General features: G+C 38.2%; 1 non-coding gene across 1 annotated transcript; it reads left to right on the top strand.

Annotated features, from left to right (window-relative positions):
* Positions 1-6,325: 6,325 nt before the first annotated feature.
* On the top strand, positions 6,326-6,432 carry LOC141709652 (small nucleolar RNA R71). Its single transcript, XR_012570217.1, has one exon. It is a non-coding gene; the product is annotated as a small nucleolar RNA R71 (small nucleolar RNA).
* The last annotated feature ends 11,988 nt before the right edge of the window (positions 6,433-18,420 follow it).

The raw sequence follows: 18,420 nt of genomic DNA, 5'->3' as shown, positions 1-18,420 counted from the left end.
AGGTGGATAAGCAGAGTTCTCACCAAAAACGGGCCACTGGATGTCAGCTCCAAGGCCTCTGAAAGCAGTCCTAAGTGCTAGGGTGAGCTCCTGCGCAAACCTACTCTGCGACTCATACATCACATTCATCCTCCTGGAAAGCCTCCTGTACTGGACATCAGCCATCCCTGAACCATCACCTCCCTGGGCTCTAGAAGAAACTGCCTCGCCATGAGCCTGACCAGGCCTAGCCATCGTAGCACCAGCTGCTGGACGTCCTCCTGGAAGACGATATCCCAAACCATGCTCCTCGGGCTCTCCACCCATCCACTCCTGCATCGCATTCAGCGTTGATGAATCAATAGGAGCGGCAAGCATCTGCAGCTGCTCATAAGAAGGCCAGTGCACTCCCAACTGCCTTGCAAAGTTTCATGACAACAGAGGCATAAGGGATGTTTTTATGCGTCCTCCCCCTCAAAAACTTCAAAATCCCTTGGTAGATGAACTCATTTAGGTCCACATATTACTCCTCATTGAGAATCCCCCACAACAACCTGGCTCTCTCAACTGTAACCTCATGTGCATGTGAAGAAGGCAAAATATTAGCACAAATAAAGGCATTCCATGCACGGGCATACCTGTTCATCGCAACAACCGGAAAAGAACGATACTCGTTAGATCCCGTCTTAAACTTCCATACCATGCCCGGCTGACAGAGAGTAGCAATAATCAAATCCGAGTCAAAATCCTCAGGGGTCTTCTCATTCCAATTCTCCTCCTGGGGCTTCCTTTGTCGTTGCCCAATAACACGGCGATTCACCTCGAGTTGATAATCAACAGTAAGCCCACGAATAACAGAATACCCATTCTTGTCGGCCTTGGCATTCGCATAGAACTCGCGAACAACACTCATCGGGACCGCCTCAGGTGACTCACAAAAGGTAATCCAACCCTTCTCTGCAATCATCAGCAACAACTCACCATCCCTCCCCGATGGCAAAAATCCCCTCTCCTTCAGAATCGGCTTAGTCAGAAGCCTAGCATACTCCTCCTTAGCAACCCTATCCACCAATCAGGGCCTCGCAGCAGTACCCCTTGAAGAATCAGCAGTCGGAATGGTGCTGCTGCTATCGACAGTTTGAGATCTCTTTGGGGCCATTGAAACTGAGAATAAGAGTTTGAGAGTTGTGTTTTGTGTGTAGGATAGGGTTTGTAAGTTGAAAGTATATGGGAGTGTACATGGAGAGGTTGTGTGTATATATAGGGTAGGATTAGGGTTAAAATCAGATTAGGAGTGGGGTTTGTGGTTGATTTGGAGAAGTAAATCGTGGGTAATGGGGTTGTAGTGCTGTGGAATTGTTTTTGTATTTTTCTGTTTTTTTTATAAGGCTGAAAACCGAATTTTCAAAAATTTGGGCCGCCAAGCGGCCGTCTAGAACCTGCAGGCGAGCGCCTGGAAGGTTCCTGGAAAAAAAAATCCAGCCATTTTTCTGATTTTTTTGGGGTTTTGGATAGAGTACTAAATTCTAAGGGTTCCCATGGTGTCATATCTTGGGTTGCCTCCCAAGAAGCGCTTCTTTTACGTCATTAGCTTGACGTAGAGTAGTTCGATCAAGTTGACAATAGAACGGCACTAACCACTTCCCGGTTTGCCGTATCCCCATAATAATGTTTCAATCTCTTACCATTTACTTTGAATGCTTGGTCCGGATCATTCTCAAAAATCTCCACCGCTCCATGTGGAAATAAAATTTTTACCATAAATGGTCCAAACCACTTTGATTTCAACTTTCCAGGAAAAAGTCGGAGATGAGAGTTGAATAGAAGAACTTGTTGCCCCGGCACAAATAACTTGAGAGATAACTTCCTGTCGTGCCACCTTTTTACTTTTTCCTTGTACATTTTGTTGTTCTCGTATGCTTGAAGTCGAAATTCATCAAGTTCATTTAACTGAAGCATTCGTTTCTTCCCAGTTGCATCTATATCAAGGTTTAACTTCTTTAATGCCCAATAAGCCTTATGCTCAGGCTCCGCAGGTAAATGACATCCCTTACCATAGACAAGTTGAAACGGGGACATCCCAAGTGGAGTCTTGTATGCTGTTCTATAAGCCTAAACAGCTTCATCAAGCTTCAAAGACTAATCTTTCCTTGACGGATAAACAACTTTCTCTAGAATGTGTTTGATCTTTCTATTAGACACTTCAGCTTGACCATTATTTTGTGGATGATAGGCAATAGCAATACGATGATTCACATTATAGCGTTGCATCATAGAAGTGAACTTACGATTGCAGAAATGCGACCCCTCATCACTTATGATAACTCATGGCGTTCCAAACCTTGTGAATATCTGCTTATGAAGAAAACTCAACACTACCTTTGCATCATTCGTCGGTAGAGCCTTGACTTCTACCCATTTCGAGACATAATCGACTGCCAGCAAGATGTACTGATTATTGCAAGACGAGATAAATGGTCCCATGAAATCGGTTCCCCAAACATCGAAGACCTCAACTTCAAGCATCACATTTAAAGGCATCTCATCCTTTCTAGTAAGATTCCCAACTCTTTGGCAACGATCACACCTTAAAACGAACTGATGTGCATCCTTAAACAACGTAGGCCAGAAAAAACCTGCTTGAAGAATACGAGCCGCTGTCTTTTCACCACCATAATGTCCACCATAAACTGTGGAATGATAGTCTCGTAATATCCCCTCTGTCTCACAGAATGGGATACATCTCCTAATGATCTGGTCAGCTCCTTGTCTAAACAAATATGGTTCATCCCACATGTACCACTTCACTTCATGAAGAAACTTCTTCTTTTGAGCCGTATTCATATTAGGAGGCATAATATTGCTCACAAGATAGTTCACAATGTCTGCGAACCATGGCTCTTCCTCTTGAACCGCGAACAACTGCTCATCCGGAAAAGATTCGTTGATAAATATCTTATCATGTGAAGTAGAATCAGGATTCTCCAGTCTAGAGAGATGGTCAGCTAATTGATTTTCAGTACCTTTTCGATCCTTGATCTCTATCTCAAATTCCTATAGTAAGAGCACCCAATGAATAAGTCTAGGCTTCAAATCCTTCTTTGAGACCAGGTAGCGAATGGCAGCGTGATCAGTGAATACTGTCACCTTTGCCCCAAGTAGATAAGATCAAAAATTTTCGAAACCAAAAACTATAGTCAAGAGCTCCTTCTCAGTAGTGGTGTAGTTCATTTGAGCTCCATTAAGCGTCTTACTAGCATAGTAGACCCCATGAAAGATATTATTCTTGCGTTGCCCAAGAACTGCTCCCACTGCATAATCACTTGCATCGCACATCATCTCAAAAGGTTATGTCCAATCAGGTGCCGTAATAATTGGTGCAGTTACTAAACTCTTCTTGAGAGTCTCGAATGCTGCCAAGCATTCATCATCAAATTTGAAAGGCACGTCTTTCTCGAGCAAGTTGCACAACGGCTTAGATATCTTAGAGAAGTCCTTGATGAAACGCCGATAAAAACCCGCATGACCAAGAAAACTATGGATTCCTTTAACAGAGATAGGTGGCGAAAGATTTTCAATGACCCCCACATTGGCTTTATCCACCTCAAGGCCTTTTCTAGAGACTTTATGCCCAAGAATGATGCCCTGTTGCACCATGAAGTGACATTTTTCCCAATTGAGCACCAAATTAGTTTCCACACACCTTTTGAGCACCGAACGGAGATTATTCAAACATTCATCAAATGAATGTCCAAAGGCGGAGAAGTCGTCCATGAACACTTCGACATTATTTCCAATCATATCAGAGAATATAGCCATCATGCATCTCTGAAAAGTGGCAGGTGCACCACATAAGCCAAAAGAAACTCTGTGAAAAGCAAACGTGCCAAATGGACAAGTGAAAGTAGTCTTTTCTTGATATTCTGGTGCAATGCAAATATGATTGTAACCCGAATAGCCATCCAGAAGATAATAATACTCATGATCAGCCAACCTGTCAAGCATCTGATCAATAAATGGAAGAGGGAAGTGATCCTTCCTCGTGGCTTTATTCAACTTTCTGTATTCCATGCATACCCTCCATCCTGTGACTGTTCGAGTGGGGATGAGCTCGTTCTTCTCATTTGCTACCACAGTAATACTTCCTTTCTTAGGTACATATTGCACGGGGATCACCCAAGAACTGTCAGAAATAGGATATATGATTCCTGCATCCAGCCACTTTAGAATTTCCTTCTTCACCACTTCTTTCATGATAGGATTAAGTCTTCGTTGTTGCTCAACAGTCGGCTTGCTACCTTCCTCTAGCAGAATTTTATGTATGTAATACGAAGGGCTGATCCCTTTTATATCTGTTATAGTCCATCTGATGGCCGATTTGAATTCTCTCAAGATCCTCAAGAGCTTATCCTCGTCACTACCTGAAAGGTCAGATGCAATAATAACAGGAAAAGTAGATGCATCACTTAAAAAAGCATACCTCAAGTGTTCAGGCAATGGTTTAAGCTCCAAAGTAGGTGCTTCCTCAATAGATGGTTTGAGCTTTCCCTCAGAATTCTTGAGATCAGTATTACCAAGAGATTCAAATGGTATGTCTAGCTTTCGCTTCTAAGGAGAAGCATTTAGATATTGTAGTTGCTCATTGCCTTCCTCATCTTCACTGTCAAATTTACCCAATAAGGCTTTTTCTAAGGCATCAGACCTTAGCACATGATCAAGTTCTGAAGTTACCGCAGAATCAATCAAATCCACCTTGAAGCACTACTCATCTTCTATAGGGAATTTCATTGCATTGAATACATTGAATGTTACATCCTGATCTTGTACCCGCATAGTAAGTTCACCTTTTTGCACATCTATCAAGGTACGACCTGTAGCCAAGAAAGGTCTTCCCAAGATTATGGGAATCTTCTTATCTTCCTCGAAATCCATAATGACAAAGTCTGCAGGAAAGATGAGCTTATCCACCTTTACTAACACGTCCTCCATGATGCCTCGTGGGTAGGTAATAAAATGATCAGCCAATTGTAGAGACATGTAGGTAGGCTTTGGATCAGGCAAATTCAGCTTTTTGAAGATAGACAACGGCATCAGATTGATGCTTGCTCTCAAATTGCAAAGGCACTTGTCAAATGACAACTTGCCAATGGTGCAAGGAATGGTGAAGCTACCTAGATCCTTAAGCTTTGGAGGTAACTTTTGTTGCAGCACAGCACTGCACTCTTCCGTCAGAGCAACGGTATCAAGATCGTCCAGTTTCACCTTCCTTGAAAGAATACCTTTCATGAATTTCCCATAACTAGGCATTTGCTCCGGAGCCTCCGCGAAAGATATGTTGATGTGAAGTTTCTTGAACACCTCCAGAAACTTATCAAACTGTTTATCCAGCTTTTGTTTTTGCAATCGCTTAGGAAAAGGTGGTGGAGGATAGAGCTGTTTCTCCCCTGTATTACCCTCAGGCAGAGTGTGTTCAACAGTAGTCTTCCTTGGTTCCCCCTCTTTCCCCTTTTGCTTCTCTTCTTCATCTACAACTTCAGCTTCTCTATCTTTTGCTTTTTCAGCTTCAGTAACTTTTCCAGACCTTAAGGTAATAGCTTTGACTTGCTCTTTAGCTTCCTTCCTGCCTGGCACTTCAGTATCGCTTGGAAGTGTGCCAGGTTGATGATTGAGCATGGCATTGGCTATTTGACCGATTTGATTCTCCAAAGTCTTGATAGAAACAGCCTGACTTTTGCACAACAGCTTTAGCTCCTCGAAATCAGCACTAGAAGGTGGAGCAACACCTCCTTGTTGAGGATATGATTGCCTTTGAGCATATTGCTGAGGTTGCTGGAATCCAGGTGGATTAAACTGTTTACTTACAGCTTGCTGATATGGTTGCTGAACAGCATTCTGAGTATTGCTTCAGCTGAAATTGGGATGATTTCTGTTATTAGGATGATAAGTAGCTGGCATAGGCTACTGCGATCGCTGATAATTGTTCACATACTGAACAAATTCATTAACAAGAGAACACTGATTCGTAGCATGAGAGCCTGCACAAAGCTCACAGATAATAGCTATCTAATTGACTCCATAGTTGGCTAAAGAATCGACCTGCATAGACAGCGCTTGGAGCTGCGCTGCAATAGCTGTAGCTGTATCAACTTCTAGAATACCTGCTACCTTCCCAGGAATCATCCTTTGAGTTGGATTTTGATGCTCGTTTGCAGCCATAGTTTCAATGAGATTATAGGCCTCAGTATAGCTTTTGACCCACAAGGCGCCTCCAGCAGCTGCATCAAGCATGAGCCGAGATTAGGCCCCCAAACCATTGTAGAACCCAGTGATCACCATCCAGTCAGGCATACCATGATGTGGACACTTTCTCAACATCTCCTTGTAACGCTCCCAAGCTTCGCACATAGATTCTGTTGGTTGCTGCATAAACTGAGTAAGAGCACTCCTCATAGCTGCAGTCTTGGCCATTGGATAGAACTTCACCAGAAACTTTTGCGCAAGATCTTCCCAAGTAGTGATGGACCCAGCTGGTAGAGAATGTAACCAGTCCTTAGCTTTATCCCTCAGAGAGAATGGGAAAAGCCTTAGCTTGACAGCCTCATCAGTAACACCATTATATTTGAAAGTACTGCAGATCTCGACAAAATTTCTGATATGTATGTTGGGATCTTCAGTCGCAGCACCTCCGAAAGAAATAGAATGCACCATCTGAATAGTGCCCGGCTTGATTTCAAAAGTATTAGCCTGAATAGCCGGATGAATGATGCTTGACTGAATGTCATCAATTTTAGGCCGAGAAAAGTCCATAAGAGCTGGATCTACTGGAACTATACAATCACCCATGATTACCGGTTCTTTATTTTCACTCTCTTTATCCGAATCTTCAAAATCTATCTTCTCCGGAATATCAAGAACTGAATTTATCTCCTCAGCCGTATCTAGAGTCCTCTTGCGAGTGCGAGAACGGGTTTGCATAAACGCTCGCTAGAGTACCTGAAACACAACCAGAAATAGTAAGGAACAAGTCTTAATCAATGAGTCCTAATGACCACTGACGGCAAGTACATAAACTAAACAAATTAACACTGAGTCCCCGGCAGCGGTGCCAAAAACTTGTTAGGCACAAAGCATGTGCTAATAATTCACGCAAGTATACGTGTTCGCAAGTAATATAGAATAATTTCTAGTTTGTTCCCACAGAGACTCTAACTAATTATGTTCAATTAAAACTTACTCACCAATGTATGATTACTTCTCCATGTCAAGACAATAACACTTAAGGTTGATTAACTAATTATTAACTACGATTAACTACGAGAATAAAACACTTAAATTAACACTTGAATTAACAATATTAAACACACATGAGATCATAACTTCATTACTACTTCAATCAATAGTCATTGTTACTACCCTTAGCATGTAACGGTGATGATATTAATCGAACAACACGAAACTGATAAAAGCCAACTTTCGTTGCACAAATACCATTCTACCAAGCATCCACAATTAAGATAGAAGTTGAATAGGAATCAATTATGTTGAGACCCTATATGTCTACAGAATTTGACAACATAACAATTTAAGCGCAAGTTATTCATTATGATTACACAGGGCAAGTAAAACGGTTAGAGTTACCCACTAATCATGCATACAATACATGAACCTATGCTAGCATGGCAAGTTCTAAATCTCAAGATTTTCTGTCGCTTCACAAGAGATTAACAGGCTATCTTATATGTTCGCAATGCACATAAGACGAATAAGTACAACCTATGCTAGATATCATATAATCATCACATACTAAGGTATTAAACAATTAACTAAAGAAATCCATAGTAAATCCGCTACGACCCCATGATCACGATTAGCCCATGATAGAACTCATCGTCACCATGGGTTCATATGAAAACATGATAATCACATAACGATATAAACTAATATAAATACTTATTAAAACCAGAGTACGTCACAAGAGTATTAAGGTTCAAAGTAAAGAAAACTAGCATCCACTGTTACAATGAATAAAAGAATCACAAGATAATGTATGCTTCCTCTTCTTCGTTGTGGTGTGCTAAAACGGTCTTCTTAATCTTCTCTCCTTGCTCCTTGCTTGTTACTTGTTGCTTGTTAAACGTCTCCCAAGATTACTTATATAGAAGTCCACAAGAAATAGCAGTCTCAGAAGTCCAATAAAGTTGAATTATAAAAATCCAGATTCTAAAATTACGACCCCAGGCGGCCGCCTCAGTTCCCAGGCAGGCGCCTGCATCTCCAGGCGGTCGCCTCACATCCCAGGCGGGCGCCTGCACTGCTTCTGGAAAAATCCACTTTCTGCTCCTAATTTTGCTGAATTCTTTGCATAACTCCCCGCAACCGGTTCCAAGTACTTCCCTAGGCTTATTATGATGAAATCTCCCTAAATACGCAAGTTATACCCTGAAATGCAAAGATACTAGAAAAATGCATCAAATACACAAAATACTTGATTTCAAGGCATCAATTCAAGCCATTATAAGACGTTCTAAGTGGTATAAAATGCCACTTATCAAAAGGAAAAATAGATCTCTTGTTGAAGCTGCGAGAACAATGCTAGAAGAATCAAAGTTACCAACATATTTTTGGGCTGAAGCTGTGAATACTGCATGCTAAACTTAGAATATTTCTTTGGTTAATCAAGCAAAATGCATGACACCCTGCCAATTGTTCAAGAATAGGAAGCCAACTCTAAATTTCTTACATGTCTTTGGCTGCAAAGGCTATATCTTAAGGAATCAAACTGATCAACATGGAAAGTTTGATGCCAAAGCACATTAAGGAATTTTTGTTGGATATGTTGTGGGAAAAGCATATAGAGTCTACAATCTAAGAACCAACATTTTAATAGAATCTGTACATGTTGTGTTTGATGATAAAAAGATTGAAGGACTGCAAGATGGAAATTTCCATGAAAGCCTCAAATTTGATAATGTTGAGATGGTTAATGATGACATTGATAATGAAAGTGATCAAGAAATAGTGGCTAAGGACAATGCAGAAAAATCTACAACTAATGAAGCACATAATTCAACATCTATCGAGTTACATAATGCTTCATCCATCGGTAGACAATCAGCTTCATCCGTCGAGATACAAAGTGCATCATCCGTCGGAACAGGGGCTTATTATGGATTGAAGCAAGCACCTAGAGCCTGGTATGATACTTTGTCAAAGTTTCTCTTAGAAAATCACTTCAGAAGAGATACTGTTGACAAAACTTTATTCTTTAGAAATGTTAATGGCTCTAGTATACTTGTTTAAATTTATGTAGATGATATTATATTTGGCTCTACAGATGAAAAAGTTTGCAAAAAGTTTGCTAAATTGATGCAAAGTAAGTATGAAATGAGCATGATGGGAGAACTAACTGACTTTTTTGGTTTACAAGTTAAGCAAGTTAGTGATGGAATATTCATTAGACAAACCAAATATATTTATGATCTTTTAAAGAAGTTTGATTTAATCGATTGCACATCTGCAAAAACTCCCATGGCCACTACAACTAAACTTGAATTAAACACTACTGAAAAGTCTATGGATATTTCAAGCTATAGAGGCATGGTTGGCTCAATTCTGTACTTAACAACTAGTAGGCTAGATATAATATTTGCTACTTGTCTTTGTGCTAGATTTCAGGCTGATCCTAGAGAATCTCACTTAGTAGCTATTAAGAGAATTTTCAAATATCTCAAGGGAACACCAAAACTTGGCATTTGGTACCCTAGAGATTCTGGTTTTGATCTAACTGGTTATTCAGATGCAGATTATGCAGGGTGTAAAATAGATAGAAAAAATACAACATAAACTTGTCAAACTCTGGGAAACAAGCTTGTGTCCTGGTTCAGTAAAAAGCAAAATTCAATTTCTACTTTTACAGCTGAAGCTGAATATATTGTTGCTGGTAGTTACTGTGCACATATTTTATGGATGAAAAACCAACTGTTGGACTATGATCTACAAGTGGACAAAATTCCTATTTTTTGTGATAACACAAGTGCAATTGCCATCACTGAAAATCCAGTACAACATTCAAGAACAAAGCACATAGACATCAAGAACTACTTCATTAGGGAGCATGTGATGAATGGTATTGTGGAACTTCATTTTGTTCCAAGTAAAAAGCATCTTGTAGATATCTTTACCAAGCCACTTGATGAATCTACCTTTACTAAGTTGGTAAGTGAGTTAGGTATGCTAAATTATTCTTAAATTATTTCTGATTATATTGCAAGTTGTGATGCAGCCAGAAATTTAATTGATTTTTCTGTTTTAGATGAAATTTTGGCTAAGTCAAAATTTACATCTCGACAGATGCTCATTATCCATCGAGTTTGATCATCCGTCAAATTAGAATAGCTTGGTAAAAATCAATTACTTTTCTGGATTATTTTATACCCGACGGATAATTGCTTTATTCTCATCCGTCAAATTGTCAACATTTTAGCCGTTAAAAGTACTGAACATTATCCATCGGATATACTTACAGTCTGTAAGTATATCACGACGAATGATTGACAGAATTTTGACAGTTTATTTTATTTTTAAACGGCTATTTTGGGCAATTTTGATTGGGTCTTTAATTTTTAACTTTAATTTTTATTCCATTTTAATCTGAGAACACATAAAAGCCTCACTTCAAGTTTATTTTAACTTTTATCATTCTCTATTGCAACTAATTGCTATTTTCTTCCTCAAAGCAAAATCCTTTCTCTCTCATTGCAAATTTCCTTACTTTGACAATGGCAACAGTAGTCAAAATCATGTCTCAGTCAGGGTTCATCTATGAGAAGAACAACTTCGCTGCACTTGTGAACACAGAAATTCCTGCATATTAAGATTTTCACAAAATGATGGACTTTGTGAAAGGATGCAAACTCAGTTATGTCATCCTAGAATCACCCACAATCTACTGTGAAGTTGTGGAGGAGATATGGACAACTGTTGTGTACCAGTCTACTGACGAAACCATAACTTTTACTCTTAAAGGTAAGGAATTCTGCATTAACAGTGATGTAATTCAAGCATGCTTTAAGAATCCTGAGAACAGTACTACTGAACCACACACAGATGCTAATTTAGTTACCATGCTTAATTCTATTGGCTATGCTATTCCTACCACTAAGTTAAGTAAGATTAGAAGGCTAGGTCTTAGAAAAGAGTGGAGTTATTTGTGTGATGTAGTTACCAAGGTGTTCTCTGGTAAGATAATTAATTTTGATTCTGTCAACACTGCTATGCTTAACATGCTTTATACGCTAGTTACTGATAAGTACTTTAATTTCAGTGACATGATCATGTTTGATTTAGGTTACAAATTAGGGGAAATTAGAAAGAGAGGTAGAAATGTCTATTATGCTAGATTCTTTATGATTCTTGCTAACCATTTTATTGAGGATATTGTTATTGAGAACCCAACCAATAAACTGGATTGTTGGGTTCAAGAAAGAAGAGTGATTGCAGATCTTAACAGAGCAAGCCATCCTAACGAGGTGCCCCTTTTCTATTTTCCAATCATGGAGGGCCCTCAGGTAAGTGAGGTAAGCACCACTGTCTCTACTATTCCAACCTCCCAAATTTCTTTGCCTTTGAGTGTGGCTATGATATCTATGTCAATGACCCAACAGATGCCTACCCAAGCCTCCAAAACAAAATTTTCCAAATCCAAAACAAAGAAAACCCCCTCTAGTTTCTCTCAAAAGAAACCAGTTGCAAAATCCACCAAAACTAAAGAGGGGAGTGTGAAGGGTGGTAAGATAAGTGAGGGACAGGGTGAACATTAAAGAAACCCCAAGGATAAGGACGGAGAGGTGAGTGTATCCAAGCCTAGCCACACCACAGTTTCCCAACAAACTGTGGTGATTAATAAGAAAATAAGCACAACTCTAGTTTCATCCTCCCAAAATGATATTTCTATTGAAACAAGCTCCCAACCAGAAGCACAGGCCAAGAGGGTAAGGGACACAAGCTCACCCCAAACTTATGCCAGAAAGAAGAGATCTAAAACCATTGGGGATGCACAGGGAACACACACTGTGCAAACTGCAGCTAAAGACTCAGTCACTGCACCATCTCAAATTCAGATTGATATGGGTCCAATAAATGTGGAGTCACAACTAAAATCTTTAATCATAGAAGCACCACAAACACCAAACTCTCCCATAAATTCTCTGGATGTGGATATGATCAACACATCAATCCTTGATTCTCCTTCTTTAACTCTGTTGGGGAAGCCAAAATCTAGTACAAGTGAGTATCATCTTTTAGATGATTTGTTAGCTCACTTGCCAATTCTTTCAGGAACTGTTGAGACATCTGTGCCCAAATTATCATCAATCTGCACAGAATCTACAATAGTTTCCACTCCAAACTCTATCATTTCTTCTATTCAGGTGGATATTGTTCATCCTTCGGTTAGTGATTGTATCCCAATGGATGTGCCTAACAGCAGTCATCCATCGGCTATCCTAACTACTACCCTGACAGATGTTCCTCATCCATCGGTACTCTCTACACAAACTAAAATTTCAATAATTGTTACAAGTGTAGACGAGTTAGTAGTTGTACAATCACTCTTAGGACTAAGGGAAGGGAGTGAACTGAGTGAGAGGCTGAGTTGCACTCAGGCAAAAGGAGAGAAAAAGAGTGAACAAATACAGGCTATTTCTTCCAGCCAGGCAAAAGTAAGTGAGGGGAGTTCCACCTTGGTGAAGGTGAGAGTGTGAGGGTGGTGAGCCAAGGGGAGCCCTTGATGCAGGAATAATGAAAAAATGAGAGAAAAGCAGGTATAACTGAATGGGAAGAGCCCATTGTAAGTGAGTTAATGGATGTCAATGAGGCTGACAAGAGACAGCTAATTCAGCAAGAATATTAAGCTGCTTTAGACTCTGTTCCTTTTGAAGTTGAGGCATTTACTCACCCTGTGTCAGCATATCAAGTTCTAGCTGAACAGGACAATGAGGCTGCAGAAAAGATGTTTAACTTGATGCATACAACTACATCAATGCAAAGAGCAAATGATGCCATCACAGCCATGCCACCTAAAGCTGGTGATGATGTTGACTATGGAACTGGTGAGTCTGAAGAGTTCTTTGGAGATGAAGATGGTGATGAAGAAGAGTTCATGGATATAGGGGGAGAAGCAGGCCCTAGATCTAGATAAAACATTCCACCTTGGGTGTTTTCTAAAGAGTGTGATGAGCAACATTTCAAGACAACTCTTTTTCACATCATTCAACAGACACACACTGCTGTTCAAGCCACCACTAATGCTGGCACCAAGAAGCTTCTAAAAGCACACATCAACTCTCTACAACTACATCAGATACAAGCTCTTTAACACAATCAAGATGTCACTTCAATCAAAATAGAGATTGACCAAGTCAAGAAGGATGTCTCTAAAAGATTGGATGCTAAATTTCCAGATACAACAGTGCTTGACATCAACAGATAGTTGAGGAAGAATTCTAATCTTACAACTAAAGTGGATTCCCTGGACATTAGACTAAAAGCAGTAGAAGCCGCTCTCACAGCTATTCATCTACATCAAGCACAGTAAACTCAGTTGCTTCAAAAGCTGGTGGCTGCATAAACTTCTACCTCCACCCTACTTGATGATAACAAAAAGGGGGAGAAAGATTCAACCATCCCAGTTAGTCAAGGAGGGCAAACCAGTGAGGGGGAGCATGTGTTAAATGTTCAAATCAGCCAAGTAATAGTTCCAGAAATTACATTACCAATGCCACCAGTATTGGACGACATTGATCTAATCCAAATAGCAGCTACTAAGCTTGATTCAAAGTCAAATCTTAAGATGCTTGATGTTGCAACTGTTGAGAAGGAATTGGATGACAAGTGGAAGAAAATAGATGAAGAAATTTAGAAGAAATTTGGTCAGATACAGAAACCAGACAAGATCTTTCATCACTACTCACAAGTCAAGCAAATCTCTGTGTATGAAATGAGTCTAGGTAGCTTAGAAAAGGGCCAACCTTCATGCATCAAGTCTCCAAAGGCCAATCTATTTTTGAAGCCTAAAAAGAACTATTCAATGTTCTCAGACAAAAATCCTGTGGATCTTATATTTGAGACACCAAGGCCAGATGAAAAGAAGCTGTTGGCAAGATCAATTGCACTCTTCAAAGATCCAACTGATTCATTGTTGAAAAGAAGAATTTCCAAGATCTAAAGGAATGGTAAGGAAATATGTGTGGTGGCTGGACACCCTCAATTTGTTGAAGCCAAGAAGGATGAAAAGGAAAGAATTAAGCAAGAAAAGAAGCAGGCTGTTTTAGATGCTAAAATGCTCAAATAAAAGAAGAAACAAGCTGCTATTCTGACCAAACTTCAAGCTGTGAAAACTACAACTGAGATTTCTGAGAAACCACATGTGATTACTGAAGCTCAAGATTAGAAAATGTTCAGTGAACCCCAACAGATAAAGAAACCAAGATACAAGCAAAGAATCAAGAGAAATTTAGACTTCAGTGATGAGGAATTGGAAGACTACATTCCCAAACAGTCTACAACTTCAACTCAAACATCCAAGCCCTTAGTGGTACATGAGGAATTCAAGGTGGATCCAACAAAGAATTTTCATGGTGAGCCTATAATTCCCAAGGATGAGCCAATAGACTGGGAAAGTTTTCCAAATCCTGAACTAAATTTACCTATCTTCAACAAGCCAAAGAGAACAAAGTCTAGAGCAATCAAGAAGGTCAAGCCTGTGACTCTCAGAACCAAATCCTCAGCTAAAACTCAACCAATTATCAATAAGAGAGATCTACTCTACATCTGTACATCAAGGAATTTTCAGATATAAATCTCTACTTAAATGAATTGGAAGAGGTAAGAGGAATTGATGCTTACAGACATCTTCCTGAAAGACCGGTGTTTAACTATAAGGGAGGGAAAGAGATCACATGGCCTCTTCACAGGATTCTTCAAGAAAGCCAATCTGTATAGATAAAGATCTACTCATCCTTCAAGAAAAACTTTGGATTTAATGTGACTGCAAGGAGATTAGTCCTAAAGAAGATTGAAGAGCTAAGGAGCAATAAAGCCAAAGATGCACTCCCAAAAACTCTATCAATTCTCTTCACAAGATATAGAGTGCATTTGAGGCCTTATTGGCTGATGAAATTCATGGATGACAAAGGTATTAGAAGATTCTTCAGACTGAATGACCAATTGAGTATCTCTAGCAATGAGACTCTATTGGAAATGCAAGAAAAGCTGGATCTATCAGATGCTGAAGAACTTGAATTCCACAGACAACTCCAAAATCAAATAGAAGAAAATAACAGGAAGCTTGGGAAGAAATCCATACAATCAAGGAAATAGAAATCATCTGCTCAGACTAGAGGAGCACCTTGACATTGATTGTGAGAACTCTTTGTATACTTTACTTTTTTCAATTTTCAGTAAACTATAGCACTTATTTGTTTTATCTACTATATTTCAATCTGTATATTTAGGGTGTTTTGTTATCATCAAGTTTCTCTTAATTTATGGCTATAATTCCAGTAGACATAAATTGGGGGAGATTGTTAGGATTATGTTGTGAACTTGATGATATGTTAAACAAAACACCTTAGTAGATTTAACTTAGTGAATTTTGTAGCTCTCGGATGATGTTTTATTATAGTCCCGACGGATGAACTTTACAGTCCCGACGGATGACAACTGAACATCCATCGAGAGTGTAGCTTATGTAACAATAAGTATTGTAGCACATTTTTGCAAACAACAAAGTTTTAGTCTAGTAGATTCTGTAGGATTCTCTAACCATGTTGAATACTAGATTGATATATAGCATAGGCTGGCTAATTGTAAATATGAGATGTCTTGTAATTATGTATAAGTGAAATGGAGTCAAGTGACAGATAGACTCCCGATGGATGATCTACAAGGTTCCCGACGGGTGATCAACATAATCCCGATGGATGTTCAACATAATCCCGACAGATAATCATATTCAAAATAGCTGTTGATAGTGACAACTCAGTCACATGCGTCGGGTGTTTGCAAAAGGAATGTGGCAGCCTGTTAAGCAGGATTTTGAGACAAAAGAAGCATTACCATTTCCATGCAAATGTGAAGATATTCAAAGATGCTAGATAGAGTAATGTTGCAGCATGATATTAAACTAGATTCATTTTGTTTTATTGTCTTATCTTATTATCATGTAACTTGGTGATATATAAACCAAGAGTAGCAAGTAGAACAAATAACCAAGCAAGCACATTTTTCAGAGAGATAGATAAAGTTGTACTTGTTAAGAATTTCTATGTAGTTTATTTGTTCACTTGTAAAGCAGTTGTGTGCTATTCAAAGCATCACAGAGTTCTCAATCTAATATATATATATATATATATATATATATATATATATCTGGTGGATAAATTCAAATCCACCAGAAAGTTTTAAAGCATGGTGTTTTATTACTTAGTGTTTTGATTTCTATTATTCTTCCATTCCGCATTACTGCAAATCAAAAACTGTTATATATATTAAGTTAGAACAAGTTTAAAATCTCAAAAAGTAGCCAGAATTACATTCAACCCCCCTTACGTAATTTTTGTTGTATTGTTTGGGAATAACATCAATCCTTTATTTTCCAACTCATTCCAAAAATCATGGGATCTTTTTTTAAAGATTTGTACTACATTTATAATGATCAATCATAGTAAAGTATTTTTAGTATGTGTACATGTAAAATTAAGTATATATAATATCTCCATTGTCTCTTACTCATTGTTATGGTTGTCTCAATATATTAAAGATGAATATATTAATTTTTAAATAGATATCATCAGCTCTGTAGTAGAGCAATTGCATTACGGAGACATAATTCATATCCATCTCTTGGTTAGTTGAACTTATACATCTTTATGTTTTATATGACGTTGATATTTGAATGTACTTTAAATCTCTTTTGGCTAAAATTCTATTGTTACACTGTAGATATGGAACCACAATATCAAACTTCCGCTCTGACCGTGAAAGATCCGTATTGATTTAAGTTGAATGGTGAACATTATCACATGATAGATATGTTGATACGAATAGAAGGAGAAACATCTAATAATGGAGCTCAATACAAATTTGATACAGAAAATGAAATGCAGAATCGTAATAATGGTATAAATCATAACAATGGTATGAATGCATTTTGTCACATTGTCACATTGTAAAGTTAACAATCCAATTACGGTAAAAAAATAGATATATTGGTCATGCTCAATACACTTAGTGGTAAAAATTAATGTACTTTTATCATCAATCTTATAAGCAATTGATATAATATGACTCCAGTATTATATCACTTTACGTGTATATAGTTATTCGCCTGTCACCGTATGAAGATTACATAAATCAAACAGTTAATAGTTTCATACCATTAAGTAGACTGTTAGTATAGTTTTTTAGATTTTATAATTGCGCTACTTAATTGTATAAATAAATTGAAGCTATAAATCTTCACTTAGTATTAGTAGTTAAGAATACAATCAATTTAGATCTCTACTCTAATTACATGCAGATATCCATGGCAATCAAGTAAATAGGAGATGTACAAAAGGACTACCCGCGTTCTCAATTTATAGACTATAATTTGCACCATATTTACCAACTGATTTCATGAATTATGGGATTGAATTTGATAGATAGATACTACATTTATAATGATAATTCATTATATGCAATGTTTAGTAGATTTACATGTAAAATTAGGATGACAATCTCCCAAATCCCTCAATCAAAGTTGTCATTATCTCAATATAGATGACTGAAATATTTTTTTATAGTGTAACAAAGATTGTTGTTTTCTTTTAATTCACACAATAACACTATTTAAACCTTTGAGTACCAAAGATCTAATTCTCGTTTATCTACTTGGTGAGTTAAAATCTATACACTTTAACTGTACAGAATGCTATCGTATTCTTCTTTACTTGATATTTGGATATTTGATACCAATTGTTGCTATTGTTACATTGCAGATATGGAACCTCATAATCATCTAGCTTCGCTGAATGGGGATTATTTTAATGGGAGACTCCGTGTTTGTGTCACAAGAATGTGGCGCAATACCATCACTGAAGGTGTGATTCTTCGTCATAATTTGCTTCTCTTGGATAGTCAGGTAATAGTTTATCTTGATCTACATTTTTTCATGATGTTATTCTTCAGCCGCACAAGTTATCTTAAGACAGATTTTAAAACTTTTATTGTCTATGTTTTGCAAAATACTCATATGCACGCTATGGTGTATCCGAATATCTGAAATGAAGTCGGTCATAATATAAATGATGATGGTTTATATCGTATTACAAACTTTTAGGTTTCTCTGGCTAATGGATCTTTCAGGCCTGTACTTTCACCAAATTTCATTCATTTCTTACC

Source organism: Apium graveolens, chromosome 2 (assembly GCF_009905375.1).
Source record: "Apium graveolens cultivar Ventura chromosome 2, ASM990537v1, whole genome shotgun sequence".
Classification (NCBI taxonomy): domain Eukaryota; kingdom Viridiplantae; phylum Streptophyta; class Magnoliopsida; order Apiales; family Apiaceae; genus Apium; species Apium graveolens.
This window is presented reverse-complemented; position numbering and strand designations above follow the sequence as displayed.